This window comes from Caretta caretta, chromosome 1 (assembly GCF_965140235.1).
Source record: "Caretta caretta isolate rCarCar2 chromosome 1, rCarCar1.hap1, whole genome shotgun sequence".
Classification (NCBI taxonomy): domain Eukaryota; kingdom Metazoa; phylum Chordata; order Testudines; family Cheloniidae; genus Caretta; species Caretta caretta.
Window position 1 is genome coordinate 321,420,064 of NC_134206.1, and position 19,466 is coordinate 321,439,529.

Below are 19,466 nucleotides of genomic sequence, written 5' to 3' on the forward strand. Positions count from 1 at the left end.
CAAATATGGCATACCTAGGACAAACCCCAGATGGACTGCTACTGTCCTACTGCGACAAGGGTGTGCTGTGCACAGCTGCAGATGTGGGAGTGGCTGTCCTGGTAAAATGTGAAGCATGCTAGATGGTATTAATGCTGAGTGAGGAAATCTCTTATACAAATCACTTAGGAACAAACAAAAAATAGATCCCAAACAATGCTCCCCCGCACTCTTCCGCCACCAAAGAGCAGTTTAAAATTTCTTTGGATTCTTAAAAACTAAAAGGGAAAATACAAATGTTTTCAGAAACACTTTGATTAAAATGTTAAGTGCAAAGCTTTAAAAAAGAGTTGGTTAAAATCCCAAATAAACAGTTAAAAATAGCTATAGACCCCAAAATTTACAATAATTAAAATTTAACAAAGAAAAAAGACCTGATTTACCACTGTGTTACTCCAGGTTCATGCCTGTGCAATTTTACTGGTCTCAGAAGTGCTACACCTGCATAAAAATGGAGAAATACAGCAGTAAATGAGGCCCAGAAGTTTTAAAATATTAAATTACTGTTGAGCCTGGGTTCATTCTATTCCACAATCTTAAGTAAGAAAAGGAGGGAGTGGTTTTCAAGTATCTCATTTTAAAATGCAAATTTATTTGTAATTCCATAATATAAAACATTATATTATACATGAATGGCTTGTAAAATGTAATCTATCTTTGGGATATTAAAAAAGTAAAGCATTAATCCAGTCTCACTGGCTAAATATTACCAAGTAGTATGAGACTTCTTTTGTCAAGCAGGATAAAATAGATTACTATAAAATAATCTGCAAAAAGAACAGGAGTACTTGTGGCACCTTAGAGACTAACAAATTTATTAGAGCATAAGCTTTCGTGCGCTACAGCCCACTTCATCGGATGCATAGAATGGAACATATAGTAAGAAGATATCTATATACATACAGGGAAGGTGGAAGTTGCCATACAAACTGGAAGAGGCTAATTAATCATCTTAATTAATTAGCCTCTTACAGTTTGTATGGCAACTTCCACCTTCTCTGTGTATATATATATATATATATATATATATATATATACACCCAAGTGATTTTCATCACAGCTGGTACTAGGTGCTCTGGGAACTGCTATAAAAATAGGTTTATTAAATAAATTATCTAGCATTTGCATATACTGTGCATACAAACATACACTCAGATACTGAAATCCAAACACACATATCCCTTTCCCATATATCTTCTTACTATATGTTCCATTCTATGCATCCGATGAAGTGGGCTGTAGCCCACGAAAGCTTATGCTCTAATAAATTTATTAGTCTCTAAGGTGCCACAAGTACTCCTGTTCTTTTTGCGGATATAGACTAACATGGCTGAAACCTGTCTGAAACCTGTCATAAAATAATCTGGGGTACAATTTGGGACTTGGTGCTATGAGGAATTAATTAAATGAAGGCCCATACATGTATATTTGTAGTGGGGGTAATGTCAGAATTTGGAGGTTAGCATCACTACACACACACACGCACACACACACACTTTTCCCTTTCCCAACCACCCCTTTTCCCCATACAGTCAGTTTTTGTATGTATCACAGTACTAGCATAGTGAAAGATAAATCACTAGAGTTAATGAAGATCCATCATCCTCTTACATTTAGTTTTGGATTTTACAGTTCTAACAGGAGCATTTTTTATGCATGCATACACTATTTTAAATAGCAAACTTTAATTACAACAAGAAATGAAGCATCCAAGTTACCAACATTTAAGAAACAACAACAGCAACAAGAAATACCAGTTACTGAAATGGTAATACCCACCACAGTTAAAGCAATATTGTGTTTATTAAGCCACAGCCTGCATTGATGAGCAGGAAGGAATCAACACCAGTGAAAGTTCCACAAGGCATTCTGGTTCACTGCGTCAGATTATTGGTGAGAAAGCATATCCCAAAATAAAGGCTAAGAAAACCCTTAACAAGGTGCAACATGCTGGGATTGCTCAACTCTAAACAGGGCAGAAGTCAGGAGGCAGAATCATGGCCCCACTTTTATTCCACCCTTTTTGGAAGTCTAGTATCATTTGGAAGTCTAGTATCACCTAGACTCTCTGGACTTTTGTATTCAACAGCAGAGATTTTGGCTGGCCTCTGAGCAAGGGAGAGGAAGCTTCTTGGGTCTTCTTCACATCACTTGTATACCCATGCAGGGACAGACACAGAATGCCCCACAGAGACTGTTAGCATTGCAGTTTTATGAGCCATTGCAAAATGATTTTCATATTTCCCAGTAACAGTAATATATTTTAATGGCTTTATACAAAAGAAATAAATATGAAAGTATTCAAATAATACATCATAGTTTTCATGCATCCATTGCAGCATGTGAATTAGTTATTAATTTTATTTTTGCAAGTATACCATATTTTTATGTAAATATTTCATGTGGGTTTCAGCCTAAATAATGTGTTGATTAAGATTCCTTTAGAGCGCCAAGTTATAGCCTGAATGATTGTCTGAATGATCCATAGATAATGGGGTTATCGAGAGATTTTTAAACTGTATATTTTAAATCCAAGCCATAGTGCTTTGAGGATGTGTCAAGGCTCAATGTATTCCTTACCCACCTCAAAAGCATCTTGGAAACACCTCAGGCAATATCTCATATACAAACCATTGAGATTTATCCATTCAAAAATAGCTGTTACAATCTGAATGGAAGATCTATAAATGATTCAATTGAAATCACTTCTGAAAGTGCAAAAGGAAATGAAACAAAATAAATTATGTTCAAATAATATTAGGAATCTAACAACCTACATATCTGAACATTTAGAAATAAGATTTGAACAGTCTTTCCTTATATAATCCGTGTGTGTGTGTTGCAAGAGGCTGGGAATAGTGTGTATAAACTCTTTCTGATTTTTAAGGGTGTTTTTGTGATCACTTTAATTTAATAAAATACACACTCACATTTATACCTAGTACAACTGAAACTAGGAGAAGGCTCTCGCTTTCTTTTCAGAAAGAGACTAACTATTCACATCTGTCTCAAAAGGTCAACAGACAGTACAAATTAACTGTCTAGTTCAGGGGTCGGCAACCTATAGCACACGTGCCAAAGACGGCACGCGAGCCAATTTTTAATGGCACGCTGCTGCCTGTCAGGTCCCAGCCGCCCACCCCGCTCAGCCCACTGCCCAACCCAGGCCAGCAGCAGGCTGACCGGGCCTGGCGGCGGGGACCCCGGCAGGCAGCAGCGTGCCATTAAAAATCCTGCCCACCCCGGACCGCTCTTCTCCGCCCCCCACGTGGGGGCAAGGTGAAGAAGCTTGGTCCTGGTGGCTGCTGCTGCAGGGCAGGCAACGTCCTCCCTCCCCTGCTTCTTCCCCCAACGTGCTGGGTTCCTGCCCCTCCTCCTCTCCCTCCCTGCCGCCCATCAGCTGATGGCCCTTGGGAGGGAGGGAGGGGGAGAAGCGGAGCCACAGCACGCTGGCTGCTCCGGGGAGGAGGCGGAGAAGAGGTGGGGAAGGGGGGTGGAATCAGGGCATATCCCCTCTAGCTCCTTGCTGTGAGCCGCTCTGGGGAGGGGGCTGGGTCCCCCAGCCCTCTGCCCTGACCCTTACACCCCCTCACATGCCCCCAACCCTCTCCCCTTCACCCCCCCCACACACACCCCAGCCCCCTGCCTGACCCCTGCACCCCCCTCACACACACCCAGCCCTCTGCCCTGACTCCTGCACCCTCCTCACACCCCCACACCCCCTGCCCTGGCTCCTGCACCCCCCACACATACCCAGCCCCCTCACACCCCATGCTCTGACTCTTGCACTCCTCACATTCCCACCCCGACCGTGAGCACCAAACAGGAGCTCCTGCACACATACCCCAACATTCCCACCTGCACCCTCGCACCAAATGGGAGCTTCCCAGGTAAGCACTCTACACCCAACCTCCTGCCCCAATCCTTCATTCTAGCTCCTGGCCAGACCCTACACCCCAACCCCCAGCCTGCTCCTTCATCCCCAGCCCTGTGCTCAGTGCACTCCCACTCTCAGCTCAGTGCAGAGAGAGAGAGAGGAAGAGAATGGGCTAGAACCAGGGAGAAGGTAGGTACCCACTCTATGTGGGCTGGGTCGGGATCCCAGACCGGTATCGGGCTGAGTGGGGCCGGCAGCCGGGACCCTGGTGGCAGGAGCCCGCGGATGGAACCCCAGACCAGCAGCAGGCTGAGTGGCAGTGGGCTGAGCTGTTCAGCCCGCTGCCGGTTTGGTGTCCCAGCCGCTGGCCCCGCTCAGCCCACTGCCAGTCTGGTGTTCTGGCTGCCGGCCCCTTGCCATCCAGGGTCCTGGCCACAGGCCCTGCTCAGCCTGCTGCCGGCCTAGGTGAATGGAACCCCAGGCTGGCAGCGGGCTGAGCGGGCCGGTGGCATAAGATCAGCATTTTAATTTAATTTTAAATGAAGCTTCTTAAACATTTTGAAAACCTTGTTTACTTTACATACAACAATAGTTAAGTTATATAATATATAGACTTATAGAGAGAGACCTTCTAAAAAACATTAAAATGTTTTACTGGCACGCAAAACCTTAAATTAAAGTGAATAAATGAAGACTCAGCACATCACTTCTGAAAGGTTGCCGACCCCTGGTCTAGTTATTGCCTTTCTATTAATATTTAACCTGTATTAAGTAAAAACTAAATCTGTAGTGCCAGGAAAAGTGAGCTCCATCAACAACTTTGGTTTGTTACCATGAGGAAACAATGAGAGGAAAATATCATTTCACTAAATATTAATAGAACACCAAGGAATTCTTTAAAAAAGAGAAAACAGCAATTAAACTGCTATCAGTAATGGCAAGTTACTCCTAGCATTTAGAGAAGAGGGTATGCCAAAAATCATCTAACCAGGATCAATTTTCTTTTCCAGCTGAAGAAAGGGAATATTTTAAATATTAAAATTTAATTACCAAGATTTTAAATATCAACCACCTTTTAGATTGTTCTATTTTTTCCCTTAGACATCATGCAAAAAAGTTGTTTCTCTCTCTTTCTTTCTCACTCTCACCCTCCAAACACACACACACACACTTCCCTTACTATTAGATCTTTCAATCTGACATTTATCTGGGATTTCACTTTTCTTTTGCTCTGATTTTATCTTTCAAGAATACAGAAAAGTTACTGGTGTGGGTGCGTATGTCAGGTAGTAAATTGAAATATTAGATAGTATTGGCATGGCTATGATTAATTGGACATCAAAGACTATTGCCTGAGAGTTAAGGTTAGTCAGGAGATTAGCAAGGGAGAAGCTAATGTTTTGTTGTTTTGTTTTGTTTTGTTGATGTAAGAATGTACGACTGGCATCAAACTGAAACCATAGGAACTAGGTGCTTATTGATAATGTTTTCCTATCAGAGTAAGAGGATGAGATTAGTATTTGAGCCCTTGACCCTCCTACTATGGAAAGTTATTGCAATGTACTTTGCCATAAGGAAATTGTTCTCTTCCTTTTGGTAAATATCGGATGTATTTTCTCTGCTGCTTCTCACATAAAGATGGCACCAAGAAGTCATCTGAATTTGATACAGCAGCCATCAAAATAATAATATATATGTAAAATTCTGAGTGGGATTAACTTTTTCCCTTTGCAGATGAAATTTATGCTCAAAACTTTAGAAAAAGAAGTTTACATTTGCATTTCTTTGTGGTGGTTCTCTCTCCTGGCTGGCTGATTATCTGAGCTGAATTTTATAGACAGGTGCTCTCTGGTAAACTGCTTGTTCAAACTACATTAATCTTTGGTTTATATCATTATCTATTTCTGTGAACGAATACAATGTTATCAAAGAGGATTACCCTGCCACAAAATGTGAAATATCTACCATCTTTGAAGAAGATAAAAATAACCAGGGAAGATACACTATTGTTGGTTTGAATGTTTTTGTGTAGTTTGCTGTTATTTTGCCATGAAATACATTCCTTGGGGAAAAAAAATCTTTTTTTTTTACAGGATTAAATTATTACATAGTAAAAAGAGAAAATGATTACCTAGAAAGTTGGCAGAAGCACAGATTTTGTGAGTTTTATTTTTTTTAAATTACTGTTTTAGAGTAAACGTTTATTAGTGAATAGATAATTATTGTTAATTGTGTTTCCTACACAATTAATTTAAGATTCAAATTATCTTTTATGTATTAGCTAGTAAATACATCTCTACCACCCGGGTGTTGTGAGACTATATTCATTAATGTTTGTGACGCGCTCCTTTTTGTGATGGAGTCCATATAAGCACTTAGAAAGTAATGCAATCCATTTTTGTATTCATGTGCATCTCTCTAAGTAAACCTTTATTTCTGGAAGTTTTTCATAGCTGCTTGTGAATAAATCTCTTTTATAATGATAGAGTGAGGTTAAACTTCCTTTTGGAGTGCAGTTTGGCTTTAGTATTCAGAATAGGTGTAAACAGATATGAGTTCAAGTGCAATTTCAAAAGCAAAGGAAAATTAGTTCCACATTTACAGATTTGAATGAAGAAGACTTCCTGGGCCATCTAATTCAAGATATCTTCATCAATGAGTTACATAAGGGCATAAAGAGTAACTTATAAAGTTTGTGGATGATACCAAGATGGGAGGGGTTGCAAGTGCTTTGGTGGATAGGATTAAAATTCAAAATGACTTGGACAAACTGGAGAAATGGTTTGAAGTTAACAGGATGAAATTCAATAAGGACAAATGCAAAGTATTCCGCTTAGGAAGGCACAATCACTTGTACACATACGAAATGGGCAATGACTGCCTAGGAAGGAGTACTGCAGAAAGGGATTTGGGGGTCATAGTGCATCACAAGCTAAATATGACTCAACAGAACAACACTGTTGCAAAAAAATCAAACGTCATTATGGGATGTATTCACAGGATTGTTGTAAGCAAGACACGAGAAATAATTCTGCTCTATTCCATGCTGATTAGGTCTCAACTGGACTATATTGTCCAGTTCTGGGCACCACATTTCAGGAAAGATGTGCACAAATCAGAGAAAATCCAGAGAAGAGCAACAAAAATGATTAAAGGTCTAGAAAACATGTGCTATGAGGGAATATTGAAAAACTGGGTTTGTTTAGTCTAGAAAAGAGAAGACAGAAGGGACATGATTACAATTTTCAAGTACATAAAAGGTGGTTACAAAGAGGGGAAAGAAAAATTGTTATCCTTAACCTTTGAGGATAGGACAAGAAGAAACAGGCTTAAATTGCAGCAAGGATGGTTTAGGTTGGACATTAGGAAAAACTTCTTAACTGTTAGGGTGGTTAAGCACTGGAATAAATTCCCTAGGGAGGTTGTGAAATCTCCATCATTGGAGATTTTTAAGAGCAGGTTAGACAAACACCTGTCATGGTTGGTCTAGATAATACTTAGTCCTGCCATGAGTGCAGGGGACTGGACTAGATGACTTCTCGAGGTCCCTTACTGGCCTACAATTATATGATTCTAATATGTACATCCGCAAACAAACAAAACACAAATACCATTTTGGGTTGCAGATGGTAAAGGGCCAAATTTATCCTAGTGTTACTCCTGTGAATTCAACGACGTAGCCTCTGAGCTAGCACAACCATCCATTGGAACTGCCTGAGCCAGCATACCTACCCTGTTCAAATCACCTCTTCCATCTTCTCCCTTCTGCAGGTGGCTGACAGCAGCAAAAAGACTATGGGCTGTTTGGGTACAGTAAGGTCAGTAACTGCCTTCTGTTTATTTGGCTGGGACGACAGAATTTACCAGCTTTCATTCTGCGTGCCACCTCAGCCTCCCTTATTTCCCCAGCTTTCCAACGATTCAAAGCCCTTCTCACACAGCAATGTTTTTGTCTGGGATTCCTGGCATCCTCCACACCCTTCCAAATCCCTTACTTCCAAAAGTTTAGCTGCTGCCATTGGTTGGTACATAGGAAAGGACCTTTCTAAGGGGCTCTGTAGCAGCTAGTCCTGAGGGACTGTGACCAGCAACCTCCAGAGTCCCCATTGTCCCTAAAATGGCCTTGGAGACAATACACCTTCCTCTTTTGCTTGTGATTGGAGCTGATGGGCTGGCAGGTGCTGATCCCATATGCACAGCTCAATACTGAACTGCACCAGACCTTGCTGGTGCATTCAGCCATGTATAAATGCAGAGAGGATGGATAAGTTTACTGTTCTTTCTTTTCCAGTTCTTTCCTTCCAGCTAAGTATTCCCCTCCCAACTCCCCAAGCAGCACCACCTCCTTGCAACCCTACCCCAGCAGAAGCACCACACCGCTCCCAATATCTGTGACTCCTTGATGCTTTCTGAGGGAACCCAAAACTGTAGGTCACTGTGCAGCCTCCCTGACGCGAGAGAGAGGTGTTACACCGAGTGGCAGCTCCCAGTTACCCCATTCTTTTAGTCAACCCAGACAAACTTCTCAGGACACTGCCAGTCCTCACTTTACCTTGCAGGTAAGGCTTTGTGCATCCCAGATCCTGAGCCCCGTGGAAGAGCATTCCCCTGTAGCGTTCAGAGCCTCTCACTGGGCACTTGGAGAAATTACCGAGTTTACTATCTCCACAGCGGCAGTGTACACACCAGCTTGTTTGATTAAACTAAAAATTCACATTTTGCTGGATATCACACCACAGCAAAGGTCTACTTATGATAAAACAAAGAGACGTGTATTAACAAAGAAAGATTCAAGTGATACTGCGTAAGGATAGTAGAAGTAGATATTGTACGGTCTGAGGCCTTTTTCTGCAGTAAGCAGCAGCAGCCATAAGCTAAGAAGCAGAGAATCACACCCTCACATTCCATCTAAATTGAATCAAAACAACGTAATATCGGGCTGTTAAGGAGACGCTCCTGTCCTAATAGTACCCACCATCACCAGATAAAGAAACAGATCTTAAGATGTTTTAAGAAAACTTTGTTTGATAGCATTCTGTATAGCAAAGAATCACTTATCAGCAGTTGTGATTGTGAAATCTATTGGTTTGCCTTTATGATCCCTACTTTTTTATTGTTTATCTGTATGATTTTTCTCTGATTCTTTGATTGTTTCTGTCTGTCGCATAACTAATTTTGCAAGATTTAAATCAACTATGATGGTGGGGTATGATTGGTTAAAGAACTGGTTTGTAATGGAATTGGATTGGTGAAAAATACTGTTTTGTAATACTTTCGTTTAAAATAATTGGTTAAGGTACAGCTAAACAGGACTCAAGTTTAACTATATAAACTGGGGTCCAAAAGGAAGTTCTTTGGAACATAACTCCAGGACACAGCCCAAGATCAGAGCTGCCAGACCTCAACACCCTGCCAACTATATCGTGCAGAAGCTTGAGCCCCAGATGACCTGATCCTGATTGGTCACCAGGAAAAGTTTGTCTGCCTTATTGGGAGTGGCAAGCATTGTGTGTGTATTCTGTTTTGGTAACCATTAATAAACAATGGTTAAGGATATTACTGCATAAAGCTCTTTCACTGGTAAAAGGCCCCGCAAATCCACAGAAGATTATGCCCGGAGCCCTAGGAATTGGGAACAGGTGGGGGTGCCTAAATTAACTGGGCTATGCCTTAAACCCATGGAAAGGTAAATGTGAGATGCCCTAGAAAGTGCGGGTAATAATATGGTTACAAATGAAACAAAAATATAACACTTCTAAGAGACTAAACATAACTTTAGCAAGCTACAATCCTTTGACTAACACAGTTTCTCACCCTCAGAGTCCTTTTGCAGAGTTTGCTGATTTTCAGTCAAATCAGGATCCAGATTTTTCATGAATCACTCCCCTCCACCAAGAGTGTTCCTCAGTGATGGATTTCAAAATGTCTTTTTCATTCTCCTTCTATTTTCCCAAAACTCAATGTTTTGACCCCAGAGATACGAGAAGCTCCTGTGGCTTTCGTCTCTGGTGTCTTCCCATGCTGATTTTAGATTGTCCTGGCCTTTCCTGTTGACTCACATGAAAATGCAGCTTCCTTTGTGTTGGTTTCCGAATACTTAATTTACATTAAAGGAACAGAGATAACTAGCTTCCCTCCTGTCTGGAAGAAAACCTGTTTCTCCCTACATTTGGTTAGAGCCTTTAAAGCATAATATCAGTTAGTATTAATAATTCCATTAACATATTCATTTCACAATATTAGTGATCAGTGTGTCACTGGCTTTCATTCGATACCTTACAAGACAGTTTTTGGATAAGCACCATGAAAACCATGTGTTAGGTGTAGTGAGTTTGTGAGGCCTGAAAGGAGTTGCTGACACAGATTAGCGAACCACCAGTTTGCCTCTTCATCACAATCCCTACCCCAACACACCTACTCTACCCCTTTTTATCTCAAGATATTCTATGACACATACCATGTTTATGTTTATTTTATAGAATGTTTACTCCAAAATGAGAACTAATATGAAATAGATTATATGTAAACATATAGTAGAGAAGTATTTGAGTATATCATTTTGTAAGAAGTTTGCTTATCACTTTTCTGGTGTCATGACCCATCATTGGTCAAGGGACTGTATCCTGCCCTTGCTGGGAGACAAATTTAAAGATCTTTTCCATATCTAGCTGCTGTGTCCTTATGACAATGATAAAGGTTTACAAATAATTCAAAGTTAAGAGACAGAAAAATAGAGGGGTTTGTAACCGCAGCACAAGAACTCACAGCATAAAACTAAAAATGGAAAAAAATGTAGGCGAGACATTTGAACAAACTGTTTAGTTGTGCAGGCAATTAGGCAACGGAATTATTTGCCTAAGGAGGTAGCAGAGGCAATGTAATGAGAAGTGTTTAAAAGTAGGGTAGATATAACATTGGGGAGACAAATACAGATGTAAATTCTCTTCCATGTTTTGAATTAGATGGCCCAGGAGGTCTTCTCCATTCAAAGCTGGAAATGTGGAACTAATTTTCCTTTGCTTTTGAAATTGCACTTGAACTCATATCTGTTTACACCTATTCTGAATACTAAAGCCAAACTGCACTCCAAAAGGAAGTTTAACCTCACTCTATCATTATAAAAGAGATTTATTCACAAGCAGCTATGAAAAACTTCCAGAAATAAAGGTTTACTTAGAGAGATGCACATAAATACAAAAATGGATTGCATTACTTTCTAAGTGCTTATATGGACTCCATCACAAAAAAGAGCGCGTCACAAACATTAATGAATATAGTCTCACAACACCCGGGTGGTAGAGATGTATTTACTAGCTAATACACAAAGATATTAAGTGACTTGTCCAAAGTCACGCTGCAAGTCTGTGGAACAGCCAAGACCCAAACCCCTGAGTGTCAGTCCACTGCCTTAACCGCGCCTCTATTCTTCTTCTCTTAATAAAAAAAAAAAAAAATAGGCTCCAGATGAAGAATCCCCACTCTCATCTCCTTGTGTAATGTGAATGCCCGCTGTGCTGAAGATCAGACTGCTGACTTAATGACTGAGAAAAAATCTTTGTTAACCTATTCAGTTCTGAGCCTCTTTGTGATAGCACAATGTGGCAACACTAATTGTAGGGCCACAGGTCACTGAAACAATGGCACCTGAAATGGGGGACACCTCGTACTGAATATGGGGGCACTAATCGAGGAGCTTGTTGTTCATCATACACAAAAGATGAGGATGCATACATGTGCTTTTGTCTCACTGGGGCTCTGAATGATTTCCGATATCAGGATATTTTTCTCCCGCTGACACATTTTTAAATTCTACAGAAAAATGCCCTATTAGCATGTACTGTGATGTACCTCCTGACTTTCGTCTTTACAGCAAGAGGCTGGCTGTTTGTCCTTCATGACTTATTAAGAATAATAGTGTAATTTAATGAAGGACAAACTAAGCTCTCAGTTAAACTGAGAGAACTCAATTGTAATCAATAGGTTTATCTTTGTATTTCAGAGAGCAGAATTTGGCTCAAACTGAAATTTATCATCATGCTGACATATATTAATTGGAGAGCATTAGATGATCCTGAATAGTGCTTATATGTAATGGACACATTTTCAGTCCTTAACAGAGCCAACATTTTAATGAACCTAGAGATGTGATGAAATGATAACAATTCCTCAGAGCACAGAGATCTTTAACAAATAATCCTTCTTCCGGGGGAAAAAACCTCAGACATTGCTCAAGTGTCAGGAGTTTTAGAAACCTGATTTAGTTACGAGAACTTTGTAGTTACATGAAATCATTTAGATTTCAAAGAAACAGTAAAAAGTGTAATTAGTAAATAAGTGCAAGTTTAGCTCAGCAAGATGTATTCTTTTAATGTCACACCACTGAGAGTTTAAATTAGAGTACAAATATATAAATCTACAAAATGGTCACAAATCAGTGCATTTTTATAAGTAACCCAATAGTGTGGGGGGGCCAAAGGGGGGAGGGTTAAGACATGAACTTGCGGTATAATTTAAATTTGGAAAGAGAAAGCAATTAAGCTCTTCAACTTAGAAGGTTATAACTATGGTACATGAGAGACAACAAGCTATTATAGACATTTCAATAATTAAACCTTAATAAGAAGCGAAGTTAATAGTATTGCAACTTCAAAGCACTTTATAAACCTACAAGGTCGAACTCTGCTCACAGATATGCACTTATGCCAGCTCGTATTGGAGTTGTGTCCATGTATCTAAGGTCTGAATTTCATCACAAAAAGCACAGTACATACCTAATATTTTAAACATTTTCAATATATATGTTAAACTGAGGCACCAAAAGGTTCAGTGAGTTACCTAAAGTCATACAGTAAGTGAGTGGGGGCACTAGTAATAGAACTCAGGAATCCTAATTCTCAGCTCCCTTGCTCCAGGTACTAGGTATCATACCTTGTCATTAGTTAGGTTAACATATAAGGTTATAGTAAAAGAAAAACTTTTCCACACCCTTTTTGTTCTGAAGCATTAGGACCCCAATCTAGCAAAGCACTTAAATCATCTGTTAAACTTTAAGCAAAGTAGTCCCATTGAAGAAAATGCTTGCTCTCAAAACTGCTTATGTGCTTATAGTTAAAAACTCATGTTTAAATGCTTTGCTGCACTGGGGGACGAATGTTTGAGAACATAAAGGGTATAAGATATGAAAAATGAATATGTGAACAGTCTTTTTTCAAGGTTTTTTAAAATACCAGGGCTACAAGCTGAAATTCTTACTAGTTAAATATTTTGAGAAAAGTATGTCAAAGTATTAATTGCCTCACTGTAATTCAGCTAACCTTATTTTGTCCTATTCAAGATTAGTTAGTTTGGACTTCTCATCATTGAGTGACATGACAGGATAAGATCATTTTATATGATGACCCTAGATAAGTGATTTGAAGGGAAACTGAGTGACAGTGACCTGCCAAGCCATTAATTGATGCTACAGCTGAAAGAAGGAGATTTTCTAGTGTTTTAATTTGCTCACTGGACTAAAACACCAAAGCAGGAATCCCTTAGAGAAAAACTCACTGTCTCCATGAAGTCTACTGTTGTAAGATCTCAGATGTTGTAATATGTTTCACAATATTTAATCAGAAAAATTGCAAGTAATCACTTAAGATTTCTTATTAATTTATTTTTAATACTTGAATACAAGGATAAATAGGTAAAATATGATAAATTCAATATCTCAAGCACTTAAGCGATTACACTTTACAGTAAAATAATAAATTCTTAGGAGACACTAGTTTGATATTAGTTCTGCTGTAAGCTGTCCTTTCAGCACCACAATGATGCAAGTCTAGCTATAACCATGGAAAAGAGCTATTTCTAAATCCTTGACCAATAGTTAAGTAGTTGATTAAACAATTCAGAGAGTTCATTTTCAGTATCTAAAATTCATAATAGATTTAAGGATGCAAAAGCAAAATTATTCAAATTCAGGTTATGCATGTATGGACATGTAATAAAGTAGTACTTTACAATGGAATGAAAATACTGATGATCAACTGATGATGATTATTAAATTTTCTGTTTATATGGAAGTGAAAACAGATTTTCTTTTACAAAAATACAATTGTTAGATTGGTATTCAGGTGCTTCAAGTTGCTGGTACATGAAACTGTAAGTCATAAAGGCTGTCAGTTCTATTGCTAAACTAAAAACTAAAAGAGTTCTTACAATTTGTTTGTGCGTGCAAAACAAGCTTATTTTGCACAAGTCAGCTAATTAAACTAATGTTATAGAGAGAGAGTACTGTTTAAATAGGCAGTACGTGTTGCTCAGCATTTTCACTCAAAATTTTAAATTTCTCTGTGTTTGAACATTTCCTCTCTATGTGCACTGTAAAGGAAGGTCTGCAGCAGAATGCCTGATGCACTGCAGTGCCTCGGCTTAAATGTGCTAGGGAATAGAAGCAAATGCAGGAATGATACCTAGGGAGCAAAACTAAATCAAAATCTACTCTGCTTTTTTAGCTTGGCCAGGCCCACACTTGACAAGAGAAAGATGAAAAGTCCAGGCTTAATGCCAAGGCTAAATATGTGTAAGACTCTAGGCTGACCTTTAAAAATGGTCCAGAAGTTACTGTCCACTTGTCTTATTGAATGTTTATGTTGACCAGCACCCTTGTGAAATGTAAAGATTTCATGTAACTGAAAAATAATAGCTAAAAAGAACTTATATTTGCCCCCTTTTGATATTACAAAGGAAATATATATACTGGAAATATCAGAACTCCCTCTTGTGGTGATAATTTTAGCCTTCTATAGGGAACAATAGGAGAGAAAGGGTTGATTTTACCCGGTTGTGCTCAGGAAAACTGCAGACATCTGAAATCTGATATGTGATGAAAAAAGCCCATCAACGCTACCTTGGAAAAGGTTGCAAATCCACTGTAGAATTTTGATGGCAATCTAGCCTGAAGGATATTTGTTTATTTTGGAACAAATCCTCAAGGTATCAGAGCAGCATAATGTGCACCTGTGGGGGGACAGTGGTGTGAAGTTGGGTAGCTTTCCATCACCTCCCCTCCAATTCTGGTGGCTGAAAGTCACTTCAGCCCAAGCACAAATCAGAGCAGCTTCAGGGCTATCCAGTTTCCAACAGCAGTAAACGCTGCTAGGGGCCATTCTGCTAGCCTCGGATTGTTGGAGTACAGTGTGGTCTGGCCAGGCTCCCACCCCCACACACCTATCTGGTGGACCAGGAGCTAGTGGCAAATTGCCAGCCACCCCAGCTTTGTCACCTAGGTTTCCTTTGTGCAAGCTACCTCCTTTTGCTAGGTTTTTGTCCCGGGGTACCACTAGAGCAGCACGAAGAGGACAATAAGACTGAGTATCTGATCTTTTAGCAGTCAGGAAAAGAAAGCCATTGTGAATCCACAATAAGCTGGTTTTGCCAAAGATTACTGTGATTTAAAATAAGTTGATTGTGGAAGGAAACTGATGCACAAAGAGTGAAAATGCTCATGTGCATAGGTAGCAATGACAGTAATACTGAGTCCTTGGCTCTTCAGCTTTCAGTCCAGAAGGACATATGTGCATATGTAAAACATATATATGTGTACATATATTGGATACCTTAATTTAAAACCATGTTACAGGAGGCTTTGAGGATGGTGACAGGCTCTGTTAAGCAGGTTCTTTGACAAAATTTCTCCAGTGGCACAGTCACCATGAATTCTTCTCATTTATGAGCAGCACAATGATTGCAGGATGTGGTGGATCCAACTACTGTCTCAACTGTCCATCTACTACACAACTGGGCTTGCATCATATTGCCATGAGCCCCATATGTTTCCACTGAAGATACACCACCATGTAAAAAACCAACTGAGAGCTGAAGAAGCAGGAAAGCTTGTTTTCCTCTTCTAGTCTATGAATAAAAACTAGGTGTGAGAGAATAAGATATATTAGTTCTACAATCTTGAAGGACATGGTGACCAAAAACTATCAGTTCAATTCATTAATCACAGATAATACTTCATTTGTGTAATAAATCATTCAGTTTTAAATGGAAAGAATATTTTGATAGAAAAAAAAGTTTATCAAAACGTTTATGTATCCAGCACTTAAAGGTGGTTTATTTAATAACAAAAGAATTAAGTGCTGTTTTGCCCATTTTAACTGAATTTTAACTTTCATCCAAATAAAACTTGACACAAATCACAAGAAAAAAATCAGTCATCATCTAGTAAATAAGAAATGCATCATTTGTTATTTTCTATGTAACAAAAATGTAAAAATTAAGAATCTGAATAAATTGAAATTAATATATACAGTTGCTTAAATAAATGTGTATAGATACAGTGTATTATCCTGGTTAGCAAAAAGAATTACCAAATGTAGTGTAAAGCCTACATTTAATTACAAATAGATATATTTTTCATGGTTACCAGCTAATGAGAATCACCTTCTCTTAAGGAAAATCACCAAAAAGTACAAATACAAAATATAATAAAAATTAATTATTTAAATCAAGGTTTCCTTGCTTGCTCTTTTAAATCATGATTAAAAGGTGATTTAAATCAATCCATCATGGCAAAAAGTACTCCTGTGTATGCATGACAGCTTTTAAATCATTGTTTCACTACCAGATTCTTATTTGTATATCATTACACAGACTAGAGAAACCAAAAGACTGGTTAATAAAAATTCTAATCTTTGTATTATTTCAAAACCACCTGTATGCCTCTTTTGATCATTACGTATATGGACATCTAATTTAACATAAAGCTTTCTTTAACATAAATTCCATGAATCTGCATTTGTGATGTCAATAACTAATAGTCATAAACCATGCGACGACACCAGGTTTGTGTAATCAGAACAACAGTCAGTTTTGGTCTAAAATTAGTGATCTAAATTATACACAAATACAGTTGAGGGACAGGCTCTTGAATCAATGTCAGATTGAATGCAATCTGAATCCTAATCTGAGAATCAGATTACTCCTTTGATAAAGCTTTTGATAACAAGTATAGGTCAAAAATAATTTTAGAAAATGCATATTTGTTTTAGAGACAATATTTTGCTTGTGACTGATATCCTTTGGTCATTACAAATTAAAAGCACTAATTGGACTTACGCTGTATTTGTTAATATAAATTTAAACAAATTGTTTTGAAGAACATTATATAGGTTTCAACATAATTTCACTTGTTTAAATAAAATACATTGGTTTTTGTGTATACCTACTGGTTTGGTTTAATATATATCATTGAAAAATAACAGGCATGAGAAAGTGTCAGTATGAATTAAAATGCATTGAGTGACAGAAAAATACTGAGCTTAGTTGGACACCTGAAAACCATTGACAGTACACCCTCATGCCCTCCTGTATCTCAAAATTTTAAAGATGAAAATGCTTTAAGACATCTAATGCATGAAAAATGAAATTACTTCAAAGAAAGAAGAGGCAGTGGGGGTGGGGAGAATCATTGGAAATTTTTCTGGGAAAGCATAGTGCCTGTTGTGGTATGTATAGTTATTATAATTAAGGGAAGTGCAAAAAAAAAGTCAACTATGCTCAATTTAATTAATAGAAAATCTGTATCTGAAAAGCTATCTACTGACTTCTCTGCATTTTTTAAAAAATAAGTGGGACAAATTTCTATAATTTTCCAAAATTGTTTTCCCCCCAACATTCTATCATCCTACTTCTAAAACTAGCTAAGATTTGCTGCATATGATTTTCTCTGCAGTAAAAATAATGAGGCATAACAATGTATCCCCCAAAGGTGGTTACATCCAGGGTTTCTAAAGACATGAAGCAAGCAAGACAACTATTCCTAACTTGGCTCATGGTTCAAAACAGATAGCAACACTCCATATATGTTCAGCAGCAGGAATAGAAAAATAGACCCAGTCTAACTTCCCTAGTTGCTAGTGGTGTGTGGGTGCAGAATTCTTCCGTGTTGAAGTTATCTGCAAAAGCAGACAGCAAGAGAAACTATGCTACTAGCAAAATACTGTGCTTCACAAAATATATGTACCCAATAAGTATCCTCTGATTGTAGGGTGCATGCCTGGTAATAAGTTCATAGCCAACATTTCAAATCATATCTCAATTATAAGTAAAAAAGCAGCAGCCTGTATCACTCAGGAGCTTTAATACTACTGACATCCCATGGCACATCCAGTAACCACTGCTGTGGACAAAACATGTCAATCTTCCTCCAAAATTCCTTCTACAGTGTTATACCATGCTAACACTCCAGGAGAAAGTGGAGTATTATATGTCAGTGCCTGTGAAATTGCTTCCCTGCCCTACATCCCTGTCCCCAGCCTATTGTTTAGAACAGTATATTAATGAGATAAACTTTACAGACAATCTTTATTTTCCTGACCATCTATTGATATGGCAGAGAGGAATCAACAACAATTGTACCAATGGCAATTAATTGTACTTTAATTATTAAAATGAGCTGCTTGATTTGGTGTATGCCATATACCTTAACAGGATTTACATTTCCACTTTGCTGAAGTTTGACATCAGCTCACAAGCAGAGGGAGTCAACAAGTTAGTTAATGAGTCATTGGCATCTGAAGCCATTCCCCATGATGAAGGAACTCTGCTCATATACAGAGGTATTGGCACTTGAAGTTATTTCCCTTCATGTGGTAACACAGTATCAAGTAACTAAGGGAATTTCTATATCCAGGTCTGTCAAATAGAGCCCAAGCAAGCAGAGATCTCAGTCTTGACAGTCAAATAAATACCAATTCCTTCCAGAACATTGAGGATTTGGTGGTGTTGAGGCTGCTATTCTGAGTAGCACTGCTTGGTTGAAATCTTGATCATTGTAGGAGTTAGATGGCTAATGCAAGAGACATCTTGCGAAGGTCATAGTTGATATAAACTAACCATCAATGTCCAATCAAATGAAAATTTTCATTAGCGTCAACACAAATAAAAAGTCTCTGCATAGTGAAGTTTACCAGAAATGACTCTCGAAACTAGCCTTCAAGTTGAACTGCTCATTCGTAATTTGATTATGTTCCCACATAGACTCATTCATAACCTCCATAGAGCCCTTGTTTCTTTCATATCTTTCAGAGAGTTTGTGAACAATGTCAGGAGAGAATTATTGGCTAGAGATTTATTTGACTGTGGAGAAACTATTCCAAACAAGGCATATCCCCTAATGATCCATAACGGTAAAGATAGAGATCTAAGGAGGCACATCAAATTCATACATCAAATTTGTAATAGTAACACATAATTAAGAGCATTCCCAAAGATCTTTAAAAGTAACCTAGCACCATGAAATTTCTAATTAATTGATAGGCGACAAAATGGTGTTTGAACAACACAGATAGGTTCCTAAGAAAGAGCACAGGAACAGCATCCAACTAAGCCATGGCTAAAAATGAAAGAAACTATTCTGTGCGCTGCATCTCACAAAGGAACCATTCTGAAAAAAGTAGAAAAACCTCTAATAGTATGTATTACTTTCACCTTCAGTAATCAGGACAGTAAGCAGTTTGTCACAAATGTGAGAAATGCATGCTCTGTCTCCTAATATGCC

The 19,466-nt window shown here is 38.5% G+C and overlaps 1 protein-coding gene and 1 long non-coding RNA gene across 16 annotated transcripts in view; one reads left to right on the forward strand and one right to left on the reverse strand.

Annotated features, from left to right (window-relative positions):
• Positions 1 to 19,466, reverse strand: part of TAFA5 (TAFA chemokine like family member 5) — a 783,444-nt gene that overhangs the window by 632,575 nt on the left and 131,403 nt on the right. The window lies entirely within an intron of this gene.
• LOC142070636 (uncharacterized) overlaps positions 1 to 19,466 on the forward strand; it is a 31,856-nt gene that overhangs the window by 10,519 nt on the left and 1,871 nt on the right. The window lies entirely within an intron of this gene.